Here is a 13,368-nt window from a genome sequence, read left to right as displayed (position 1 = left end):
GGCTTGTCCGGGACATTGTGGATTATTTAAATATTTCTGTGGAGACTAAACATCAGAGGGGTTTTTTGGTGTTTGAGTAATGGTTAAGGTGTTCACTGTGACTGAGCTAACCCTCGTTAGTGTGTGGCAGCCGGGTGGCCTTCCATTGAAGCACAAAGCGAATAGGGGTTGCTGAGGAGCAGAACAGTGGTCTCAAACACTGGCTTTCAGTCTTTATCCGCAGCATGATTGCAGATTCTTTGTATAGCATAAATCTGAAGCTATGTAAGTCAACTGGGAACTGTATTTAATGCCTGCAACACATACACTACAAAAGCACACATAATCTTTCATTTCAAGTGTTTCAATCACATTTCCATTGCTGTGTAAAATTAAGCACCCATGAAGTGAAAAAAATAAGTCGTTCTAAAAAACTGACTGAATTTGGGAGTTGTGCTATAAGAGGTCACCACTGTTTTGATATTCCACCATCAACTGTAATTGGTATTATTGCAATGTAGAGGCATTTGCGAAGTCAGCAGTCTGTTCCTATGCACCAAAAGTTCCTGGGTTTGAATCCAACTTCTGGGCCTTTCTGGCTGCGTTGGCTCTCTCTGGTTACTCCAACTTAATTTCACAGACCTCCAGAAAGTTCCTCTCACATTTTTTCACTCACTTTGAAATAGTTTTTACTATGATGAAAACTAAGTCTGTCACTGTAGCTTCCAGCTACTTCTTCTGAGTTTATTACATACCTCAGCCTTTATATACCTGCTTAAACTTCCCCAGAATAAAAGTTGTGTGCATTTGCATTTGCTGCTGCTATTTGGCACAATAGCAGCAGCTTCATTAAGTACTTCCAATTTATCATTCTTTACACTGAGAGCAACTACAAATGACAATGTGTACTTCAATTCAGACAGATGACCTCTCATGCGCAGACAGTTCATGAGCTAAACTTTCATAATAGTATAATCGTATAGTATAGTATAATCATTTTACTCAAGTTTCCCAAAGTGCATATGAATGTGTTTGAGTCACTTCGTGTAGTACGTGTTTTCTCTAATTGTCAATCTATCAAAACAGAGCCCGTAGGAAAGCTCTGACTCATCAATTGATGACATATTTTGCACAAAGTAAATAATATCCTGTGTGTAATTTGGTGCGCTCCATCAGTGTTGTGGGAATCACTGAACAAAGCAATGAAGAATAATATATGTATGCAAAAGTAAAACATGTCTGAATGACAGATTGATGAAGTCCGCAGTGTTACTTATGCCACATCAGAAAAGGGCTTCAGAGGTTTCTGTTTTTCTTCATTTTGACATGCATCTCTTTGGCAAAAGCCTGAGTCTACCAGATACAAAGCACTTTACTCAAAGCACAAAGAAAGGCCCTATGCTATCTCAGAAGCGCAGCCTTTCAGTGTGTTTGGTGAACAAAATGGACAGAGTGAAGTCTCTGCTGAAGTTCACAGAAAAACTGCATTAAAATTTCAAAGCTGAAAACTTTTGAATAAAGAGACCGAGGGCATGAGGAAGAGATGAGACACAAGAGAGAGTGAAAAAGGTGGATGTGATATTAAAACTGAACCTTGCCTTCTTTATGTAATTGTAAGAGTTGTCACTTAGACAGATGGATGACAAAGCTAACCAAAAAATTATTACCTTTTATATAATGGAAAATGTTCTTTTTCAAACTTTAAAGTCAGCGTTAATACAGATAGATCTTTAACAAAAGCTTTTCCAGTATCTGTGCTAATTTCCTTGAAAAGACAATGGGAAAATTAAGCTTGTTTTTTAGTTACGTAATAACATTTCTCAGGTGATCTCATCAGATTTAAACCCTTAGCTGGCCCTAAATAGCAGGCCTCCACGACTTTCAGTGTAAAGCATACGGTGCAGTCAGAACAGAAAAATATGATCATCAGTTATAACTAAAAAGCTGTGTGTGCCTTTAAGTTTAACAGTTTGGTTTAGTTTACCACCTGGTATTTTATAGTCAGTTAACAGCAGAGACATCAAATAGAGGTTAGAAACAGGCAGCTTCATTAGATGCTCATATCAAAGGCCCTGCACACCTTTGGTCCACCCACACAGGTGTCTTCATCTATTGTGGCTGATTACAACTTGTCTGAGGACTGTGTGGGTGTGCGCAGAGTGCCTGACTGACAAGTATGTGACCCTCCTCTTAGTTTTGTTTTTGCACCTGTTAGGATCGAAGAGGTTATCGTTCCTGAGAGCCTTTTTTTTCTCTCACAGCAGACAGATGGTGTTTTTGATAACATCAACAATGGCTTGGTTCTACTCAAGAAGAATCACAGTGAGCCGGTTAAGAGCAACCATTAATTTCACTGCTCTCTTGATTTGAAAAAATAATATGTGTTTATATAGTTAATAAATGTAATTTAATAACACTGTCTGGCCACAGAACAGGCACACCTGCTCGACTGTTCTTAAACACCATATATACTCAGCCAATCACATGGCAGCAACTCAAGTCATTTACGCATGAAGACATGGTCAAGAAGACCCTCTGAAGTTCAAAATGAGCATCAGAATTAGGAAGTCCTGCCCTGTCTTCCTCCCCTCACCCCAAGTGGTCACGGCAGATTAATACCCATCCCTGAGCCTTAATCTGCTGGATTTCTCTTCCTGTTAAGTTTTTCCTTCCCACTGTTCCCAAGTGCTTTCTCATAGGGGGTCATTAGATTATTGGGTTTCTCTCTCTATTTATTAGTGTAGGGTCTACCTTACAATATAAAGCATAACTGTAGTTGTGATTCGGCGCTATATAAATAAAGTTGAGTTGAGCTGAATTGGAAGAAAGGTGAGTTAAGCGACTTTGAATGTTGCATGGGCTAACAGAAAATAGTCTGAAAAAGAGAAAATATCCAGTTAGCAACAGTTCTCTGGGAAAAATACCTTGTTAATGTCTGAGATCAGACGAAAATGGCCAGACTGCATCAAAGACAGTAACTCAATTAAGCACTGGTTACAACCAAGATACGCAGAAGAGCATGTCTGAACACATAGCACATCAAACCATGAAACAGATGGGCTACAGCAGCAGGACATCCCATCAGTTCCCCCTCCTATCAGCTAAGAACAGGAAACCGAGGCTACAATTCACACAGGTTCACCAGAATTGGATAATAAAAGATTGAAACAAATGTTGCCTGGTCTGATGAGTCTAAATTCCTGCTGCTACACTGAGATGGTAGGGCTACACTTTGGCATAAACTACATGAAAGCATGGATCCATCCTGCATGTCATATTTTATAGCACCAAATACAAAAACAGTTTCCTCAAGGTACATTATTATAAGTAAAGCCCCTTCAATAACACAGAGAAAACAAAGAAAAACGCCAGCAATTACATGGCCCCCTCATGAGCATGTGCTTTGGTGACAGTGGAAAGGAAAACTCCCTTTTAAGAGGAAGAAACCCTCAGTAGAGCCAGACTCAGGGAGGAACACATGTGCTGTGAATGGCTGAGGGATGAGGGAAGATGAAGACACGCTGTGGAAGAGAGTCAGAGATTAATAAAAACTAATGGTGTATTAACACATATTGAGAAAAAAAAATCTCAAACTTGTTTCTTGAAGATTCACTTTACTCAAATAGCCTCCACAGTCACCAGATCCCAATAGAGCACCTCTGGGATGTGATGGAACGAGAGATTGTCATCATGGATGTGCAGCTGACATATCTGCAGGAACTGCGTGATGCCATCTTTAGTACGGACCTAAATGTCTGGGAAATGTTTCCAGCACCTTGTTGAATCTGTACCATTGAGAATTATGGGAGTTAGCTTGGTACTAGCAAGGTGTTCCTAATAAAGTGGCAAGTGAGTGTATGTATAAATAGAAGAAATACACTTTATACATTGAAATTAAATTGCTTATTTTTGCAGCTGGAAACACACAGAAGGTGCTCGTCTGTGAAAGGGGTCTGAATTTTGGTCAGACTACAATAACACACCTCGGACTACACGACGTGAAGCTGGATTGAAATCCTGTGTGTCGTGCACCATCATTTTCTTGGCTCTCTAATACACCTGCTGTTCTCTGTTCTTCAGATACTTTAAAAAAATGTCTATACTGGCATCCCTTATCTGCACACACTGACTTTTATTAGTGCTTGCATGTAATATAACAGGCACACGTGTACTCGTTCCTACGCCACTCTTCCCTCTTCCGAACATGACTGCGACCTGCTCGCTCAGGTAAATTGGGGCCTGAGGCAAGAATGTAATCCGGGGCATGTTTCTGACCCTTTTACATGCTTCATTGAGCCATTTCTCATAAAGAACAACAGCGCTGAATTGTGAAATGTATTCTGTGGTTGCTCCTGTTGCTTAATATCAAAGCTCTGGCATTATAATTTTGCTAAGGGCCATATCTGTCAAAGGGTGAGACGTAGTTATGCGGGTTTATTTCCACTTGCCATGTTCTTTAGGCCAGACTTAGCCTAAATTTTTATTTATATTGCTTCATTGTGTTACTGCTCTGTATGGTTTGTCCAGGTATTCATGTAAATGGGTTTTTTTGTGTGAATGAAATCGCATTTAGCAGCTTTATGTGTTTTTATTAACAAGGTTTACCTATGGAGTGGGTCATCATGCTAAAATGGCACACCGCAAAACAGTGCAACATCAGTTTATATCACAGCTATTATGGACCTTACACTGCATATGTGCTGACCTTTTCAGAAAGCTCTTAAAAGGATAGCCATTGATAATGATATATTTTCCAGTCTTCGCCTAATTTATGACAAATGTTGTCAATACTTTTTGATAGCAAGTCTTTTCTTAGTGAAACAGTGAATATAGAGATTTATATGCTGTTCTTGCGGGCACTTCATGGTACAGAAGACGTAACAGAGGCTAAACCAATGGCACAACTTAATATTTGTGCCGGTAGGATCAGGTGACTTGTCATATTGCCCTAATGTTTCTCCAGGGTACACGCTAAAGTCTGAAAGTCTCTGAGCACACATTTTATTTTAAAAGTTGAGCTGCTCTTGAGGGAAGTCAACTCACAGCTGAAGCTCCAACTGAACTGGGATGTCAGGTATGCTGAAATAGCTATTAATGTCATCATAGTACAATAAGCTGCAGTCTGTGCAGCACCGCAGCCCCGGCAGCTCCGCTCATGTGGCATTAACCGCCTTAGTGAGTGCTCTAAATGAGCAAAGTAGAAATTGCGATCACATTTCGTAATGTCAGTGAAGTGTTTTGATATAGAAAATGAGCAGTTGTGTGTGGATTGCGTCATAGTAAGCTAACATAACCACATACCATACATGCATGTGGGTGCTGCTGCTGCAGCCTCTACAGTCTTCCACAGATTCTTGTTAGAGGACCTGTTGATATGTATCGCAGATCTTGAAACTGACATCAATGGATCTACTACAGCTTTTATTTTTATCACTGGGACTAAACCTCAAATACTGTGAATTAGTTCCAATGCTAGTTCCAGTTTGTCTATTGCCTGCTGTTTGCGTTTCACAGCTCGCTGAACTCAGATGACTGGTCACCAGCAGAGGCTTAGACCTCATTAAAGCACTTTAGCTTTCTCTGTGTAAGTACATTTTGAACAAATTGCTAATGTGTGCTCCTTTAAAAAAAAAAAAAAAGCTCAGTGAGATGGATTAGAGGGTCATGACCTTGGCTTTGCTTCTCTCCCCTGCAAGTAGCCAGGGTTGAACCCTGTGCCATTAGTACATTTCTTCCTCTTCCTACCCAGCAGACCCGATGTAAGAACAGTGAGTCTTTCAGTTGTGTCTTTGTTATGATCAGGTTTGTATGTTTTCACCATCTAATCGCTGGACTGGCGTGACATTAATGTACTGCAGCTAATAAGCATAATGCATATTTTTCTTGTGGTTTTCTTGCAAATATTTTAGCTTGTGCTACTTATCTGTTCATCGAGTTAATGCCATATTGAAACACTCCATCACATCCAGGTGCACTATGTCTATTTATTATATGCATACGCGCTGTATATATGGCATAGTTGCATGCTTTTGCCTGTGCAAAGCAACCCCAGAAATCGATTACTGAGGAGGCCTGACAGCTCTGCTCGCCGGATGCAGCAGAATACATACTGTAGCAAGGGAGCACCATCAGTTGCCCTGACAACACCAGTGCCTGTCAACACCTCTGTCTTAATAGTGACAAATTGTACTTATTACATCAGCGTTAATTCCCCCCGATCTCCCTCAGATGAAGATACTTAGCCCCGCGCTGATCAAATTGTGTCAGCATAATTACTGGGAACAGAACCCTATTAAAAACCAGGGCCTCAGACGCACTGTCCAGACTCATCCACAGGCCTATCACTCAACATGCATCTCTGCGTAGGATGTAAGGGAGGAGGGGGGGCAGAGGGTGGAGAAAGACAGGGAGATGGGGGATTCAGGGGGATGTGGAGGAAGGGTGGGGGATTGTTATTCTGAGGCAGTTGTATGCACAAAGACTGCTGGAGCTGTTCACCTCGAAATATTTTTTGACTGATGGTTGTGCATCCTTAAAAGAAAGCTCTGACTTAAAAGAAAACTGAGAAACATTCAGTTTCTTTAACCATTAAGTATAGCTGCAGCTACATGTAGAGGTGTGTTATCAAGAAAACAAAATAATTCACTATCAGATGTTGATTTTTAATGTTGCCAAAATGATTGTTAGTCGTGATGAATATCAGTTGTCGGTAGATCCCCTCAACTCTGCAAAGTATTTAAGGGTCGTTCACCATTTTGCTTTATAATTTACAGTCGCTGCTGTTTTCTCCTCCATCAAGCACCTTGTTGGAGTTGGAGGAAGCCAAAAATTGAGCTAAAACAACTTTTACATTTGTGGGTTTAGTGTTAATTTTAAATAATCATGGTCTATGTACATTTCCTAGTATGTGGCATTGGAAATCTGTTTTTAGATAAAACAATATTCTTTATCTTAGGAAGCTCTTGGGAAGAGGCATTTTATTGGGAAGTCAGATGAGGAAACATGGGTTTCCCTGGGGTGAGAAGACGTTCAATGTGGACTACACAGAAAATAACTGATTAAAATTAGAAATGTCATTAAAGTGTTAGCCTAGTTTTAAAATAACTGCAATTACCATAAGCAATTTTCACAGCTCTATAGATATGGATTTAGCATCGCTAGTAGCTCAACAGTGAATTAAGTCTCTCTCTCAGCCAGTCCTGAATGGCGCTGGAATGGAATTCACAAATTAGTGTCGTCTGATGGAAATGTGCTAATTGCTGTTGTTAAGCTGCTGCAATAATTAGGTTATGATGGCAGACTGCTACACATGTTGCATGCGCGTACACACACGCACCCAAGCAGCCCCCAAGCCAACATCCCCTCTCCAGCATGGTGGAAATAGAAGGCTAGATTTAATTACTCATTTTACAATCCATCTGTGAATATAATTTTACAGACATGGAGCCCAACACAAAGAGCAACAGTTGACAACAGTTCCTCTTGCTGTGGTTTAAAGAAATCTTCTTTTTAACTACAATGCTCTGTGGTGTTGTAAGAGTACACTAGAGGTAAATGATGAGATTAGGCCGCAGGCCATTTGGCTGTGGCATCTACTAAGATGAAGCAGACAAAGCACAGAGGTAGAAAGATAAACATGGTGTAATATGAGCTGGGATCTTTTCCACAAATGAACATGAGCTTCATAGGAAAGGTTGTTTTTCAGATGAGGTCACTCTGTCCAACGTTGTGTCACCACAACTTTTCACCGTTTATTGCTGCCTGGCTTAGAGCAATGCTCAACGTGATACAGCAAGATTAATACAACGCACTATATGCAATGGGCCAATTTTCTCTAAAATGAAATGATCCATTATCCTAAACTATCATGCAGAAAAACTTTGAGTGAGGGATAGTGATCTCACAGGTTAACAGAGCACCGCCCTGGGAAAACAGACTAACGTCTGACATGTGGAACTCAAATGTTTGTCCAGAAAAATGTATTATAACAGATTTGATGTTTATAAGTTTGTAATTAAGTCTTTCTGAAACCAACACTTGGTCGTGCAGCAGGGTATAAGGAGGCGTTGATTACTGTGTAATTTTTTTTTACTTTAATTTGATTACTGTCTGTCTTATTAGCTTATTCCTTCTTTTTTGCTTTCTCATGAAACTGTTTGAGTTAGATACAGATATAGAGGTCAATTTTCAGAGTTCTTAGCCATAACTGGGGACCAGCTGGGGAATGTTTGATCATGTATGTTTGATTATAAGTCAGTCCATTTCATGTCTGCACAGCATGCACGCAGCAGTGCAGGTAAATAGTCATGTGGACATGTACTATTAGCTACATGCTAACATGTTATTAGCATGGAAGATCTTTACTCTGAAGTAAAGAGCTCCCATGTAGAACGAGGGGAGACCAGCAGGAAAAAATTTAAACAAAACACCTAATCAGACACTTTAAATCACCCTCACCCTGCTAAACGTGGAAAATTTAAAGAAGCTAGCAAAGTGGCTAAAGCTAATCACAGCAAGCCAAAAGCTAGCTGCCTCAGTTATAATGGTATAAAGATGATATTTCTTTTGTTATACAAATGTGTTACACGTGCTTTTGTTTGGTAAGGTGAAGTTGGGTGTATAAGTAATTTATTTTCAGTTAATTATTTGTACCTCTTTCTAATAATATAACACTTTATTTTCACTTATTTAAGTTAAAGAACATCCTGTAACTTACCTGTAACTACAGTTTGGGGAGAAATTTTAAAGTTTAATTTAATTTAATGTAAAGATAAAACTTTGTTTTGAAGAGAAGTTCATTTTTGATTGTATATGCTGTCAGAGAAAAACTCGAATCGTCATTTCTCATTAGCACGTCACACTTACGAAATATCAGGAATCCAAATCAGCCAAGAAAATTGCAATTGATGCATCTCTAGCTAGAAATATTTATTTGATACCTGGTTTAAAGATCAGTAATATTAAATGAAAATTCCATCACATATTACAGTACAGCATAATGAAGCAGGCGAACTGAAAAACACGACTGTACTTGTGGTTATTGTCTCTGGAAAACACTGGTAAATATGTCTATTCTCCTTCATTGCTGAAATATCTCCTTAAACCTGCTGCTGTCCAGACTTTCTTCAATACACTTGCTTATCAACCTGCTGTTTAATAGCTCTGGGCTTCAACAGCGATTACTGGATCGCTAACATCATCAAAGACATCAGCACCCACCAGACTCTTTAACCTTGGAGACCTGACTCTCTTTTTCAGCAGTTTCTGTGATATGTGTCTGCCTAAGTGTATGCTGGTAGCCTAGCTCAGCAAGGTGCTATACATTAATGTAGAATTAATTCTACACCATGCATTCTTGTACAAAGGTGCCCACCTGTCACAAACCAGTTCTTGCGCCATCACTGTAATATGATACTATACTGTATGTGGCTTTGGACTTTAGATAAGTACATTTCCTGTAGTAATACTGAAACAGTAACAGTTTTCTTTGTGACTGAATGTGTTTAAATAATCACACAGTCCTTCAGCCAGTCGACACAAATTAGTGCCCTATTTGGTTTATGTTGGGTTTTATTTTGTTTTTGTACTGATTTTACATTCATTTTCCCATTTTGTTAAGTTTAAGAGAATACTTTTTGGGGGGTTTAAATGCAAATTTTTCATAATGGAAAGCACATGTTAAAAGGCAAACTTTTCACATCTGCAACAAGTTTCTTAAATGTGTCCTGCTCCAGCAACATTTCCAGCAGAGCACTTTTGCCTACAGTTTGCATTTCAGATATTGAGGTACTCAAGTTAAACTCTTTGTCTAATCTGTACTTTGTAAAATGACACTAAAAGGGTACCCACGGTGTGAAGCTTGGTCCTGAATAAGTATCTGCATCTTAGGGGTTGAGAATAAGAATGTGACTTTTTACAAACCAAAAAATTGAGTAGGATAGTAGGAACGTCTGTGGTCACTGATGATTACTAGTTGTGGTAGTTAGTGCCCAGTAAAGCACACTAGTCTGGTGACTGTTGTAGTCTTTAAAGAGCAGTGTTGGGCAAGTTACTTTGAAAAAGTAATTAGTTATAGTTACTAGTAACTTATTTGAAAAAGTAACTGAGTTAGTAACTGAGTTACAATATTCTGAAAGTAATTAATTACTTGAAAAGTAACTATTGCGTTACATTAAAAAAATGTTTAACCCTCTGGGGTCCAGGGTATAATTGGCCATTTTTAACTACTTTTGATTTTCCCTCCACATTTCACCTTTAAAAACACCTAAATACCTTGTTTGGTATCATCCTTTTCAGCACAACCTCACGTTTCATTTTGACATACTGTATTAACACAATTGATCTAAAATCAGACAAAAACATAAAATAAGAGTAGAATTTTTTACTGTAACAACCACAAACATGTTTAATGAATCATATTGCATAACTTTAAATGCAAATATAAATTGTCATATGCACAAGTTTTGCAAACAACAAAGTTATTTGCATTCATTTACCTTTTACCTTGATTTTTTTAAATAACCATTCAAACTATTTACAGAACAATCAGCTGTTCTGCATTCAATAAGATGCCACACAAATTATTTGTGCCACTCCAAAAAAAAAAAACTCCACTAAAAAGGAGAACATCACAGCCTGATACCTGCAGGTCTGACAGCAGCAGGTGTGTCACTCCTTTTTCTACCTGGAGACAGCAGTCGCCTCATCGTTCTGTCACACAACACAAAACTATCCACAACACTACACACTAACTACACAAGACAACACATTAACTACACACTCCAAACACGCTAAACATCACAAATCTCTCACATCTCAAAACTTGCTCTCTCTCTTTTTCTACAGTTTCTCTCTCTCTCGCAGTCACTCATTTTTCCTTTTTTTGCTCATAAGCAGAGAGTGCTTGCTAGCGCTGTCCTTAGGCAGTAAACGTGACAAAACTAGGAAAACGCCACGTATATATTGTTTATCATGACTCTGGTTTTACGTGGCCTATCAACACAATTTAAAAACTGGTATATATCACCTTGTTACTTTGTCTTTAAGTGGTCTTACCACGACTGCTTTATTCTTCCTCAGTCAAACAGCAGCACTCATTTTTTGCCCCCTTAGCTCCAGGTGTGCCAAAAAGTGATCGTCTGCCAGAAAGTGATTACCGTCCAGCTGCTTAAAGCTGTAGTGCCCAGATTACTTACAGCTACTTCCGTGCAACTGATATAAGATGCGGTAAGCTGAACACAGTTTCAACCGTCTGTTTGTTGAAAAATAGTAACGGACCGTTAGTAACTGTAACGGCGTTGCAGTAATTAGTTAGATTAATCGTTACTGAAAAAAAGTAACGCCGTTATTCCCATCACTGTTAAAAAGTAAACTGGAAATACATCACAGTGATGGATTTCATTACTTTTTAGTTCATGATCCACTTACCATTAAGTTACTCTCTCAGACCCCCACCCCCAAACATTGAAAACAGAAAGAAAACCTTGAAATTGGAGAATTGTTACCCCATAATGATTGGTGTGAAAAAAAGATGCTGAGTCACAAAGGCTGAGTCATACAGATTACAGCATCTGTGATACACAATAGCCTTATGAAATATCTCCAGCATAAAAGAAAAACCCGGTTGTGATTCCGTGGTAGAAATCTCAAGAACTCTTCCGTCTAAAGGTAAAGTTTGTTGGTGCGTTAAGAGATGCAAGTTAAAATAAATAAAAGCTGTATAAAATGCAACACAGTAAACTTCCCCATCTTTTCTTTGAAAGTGTTACTACCATCAAATTCAAACTGAGCATCTATTCCAGAAAAAGACCTGATTAGTCTGTTTTTATTTTTATTTTTATAATTAAACATAGACTTTAAATGATTTGCAAGTCACAGCCTTCTGTTTTCATTCATTTTTTATAAAGTGTCCTAACTCTTCTGGAAACAGGCTACAGCTTCTGCTCACTAGATATTCTGTCTACTAGCTGATACTGTACCTCACACTACAAAAGCAGTCTGACCAGTACCGAGACCTGAGCACCACGCTGAAACGGGGTGCACAAGAGTACATGATTTATTAAAGTGACATCCTTCACTCGTTCGGTTGTTTATTAAATATGAATTGTTCGTCTTGTGACAGTTGGACATTTTTTGCATGAATTATGATGCGTAAATTATTCATGATAAATGAAAAGCCATCTTTAATTCACAACAATGTTGGTATGACACTAAAAGTCACTGCATCTCACTCTGTAAATGTCTTCAATTTGGAAATATTTTTTTTCAAAAACTAAAGAAAAATGATAACATATAGTATTTTAGTGTTATTGCACCCACATTAGCTTTTAATGATGTTAATGGTGTTTTGTTGTAGCTGCAACACTAGATGCAGAAAATATACATTGTGACACTTTGACACATTTCTTGTTAATGTTTCGGTGTATGAGTTATTCTTTTGGCACACATGATTGATATAATTATTAGTATTTATTCTATGAATGGTCTGATAAAAAATACATGATTTTATTCTCAAATATTATTCCAAACCTGCAAAACAAATGTTCACCTCTTAATGGATGTTTATCAATTTAAATATGTAAAAGCTTTTGTAGGTCAGTGTCTTGGTAAAGGTAGGTGTTTTCTTGATGTGGGCGTTTGAGACTGCAGGTTTCATTGCAGTGTTCTGACACAGCCAGCCACTGTTTTAGCATTCAGCACACAGAGGGAGAGCCAGGAGAGGAGGAGAAAGAGAGAGACCAAGCGCTAGAGAGTGAAGAAGCAGGAGAGGAAGTAGAATGAGCCAAACAGGAACACAGAGGTTTTTGAGGCTGAATAAGAGACAGAGAGTCTCTTAGTATTCCAGCTCTGATGCCAAAACTTTTGACTGAATCAAGGATGCTTTCTTCACTAGGGCTTCAATGGCAGCTCTGTCATTTACTTGTATTCCTTGAATCTTTTCACACTGCAGGTGCATCGAGAGAAAGACATTTTTATAGGTGACTTTTACAGGTGCTGAAGATTTGTCCTGATTTTAGTGTTAGCTTCAGTATTTGCATTTGCTTTTCATCCACTGAAAGTCTCCATTCTTGCTCCCCCCCCCCCCCTCCCCCCCTCCAAACAATTGATTTGAGCTATTTGAGCTATTTTCTTCTGCCATGGAAAAAAACACCCCACACTGATTGGCCAGGTGATAGCACTATAAAAACAGCTTTATATTTTAACTGCTACCTCATAAGAAATATGATGTAGAATTGATTTTTGTCTTCAGTTTTCCAGCCTTGAGACAAATCCACTGCACATCGTGTATTTTATAACTGTTTTCTCACCTCTTAGACTTTTATTCAAAAACCCATTTTCTTTGTTTTCCCCCACCATTACACGCTGCCTACTTAACCGCAAGTTTTAAGG

General features: G+C 38.7%; 1 protein-coding gene across 2 annotated transcripts in view; it reads left to right on the top strand.

The window, feature by feature from the left end:
- dscamb (Down syndrome cell adhesion molecule b) overlaps positions 1–13,368 on the top strand; it is a 130,865-nt gene that overhangs the window by 60,059 nt on the left and 57,438 nt on the right. The gene's annotated exons all lie outside the window — the stretch shown is intronic.

Source organism: Astatotilapia calliptera, chromosome 14 (genome assembly GCF_964374335.1).
Source record: "Astatotilapia calliptera chromosome 14, fAstCal68.1, whole genome shotgun sequence".
Taxonomy (NCBI): domain Eukaryota; kingdom Metazoa; phylum Chordata; class Actinopteri; order Cichliformes; family Cichlidae; genus Astatotilapia; species Astatotilapia calliptera.
This window is presented reverse-complemented; position numbering and strand designations above follow the sequence as displayed.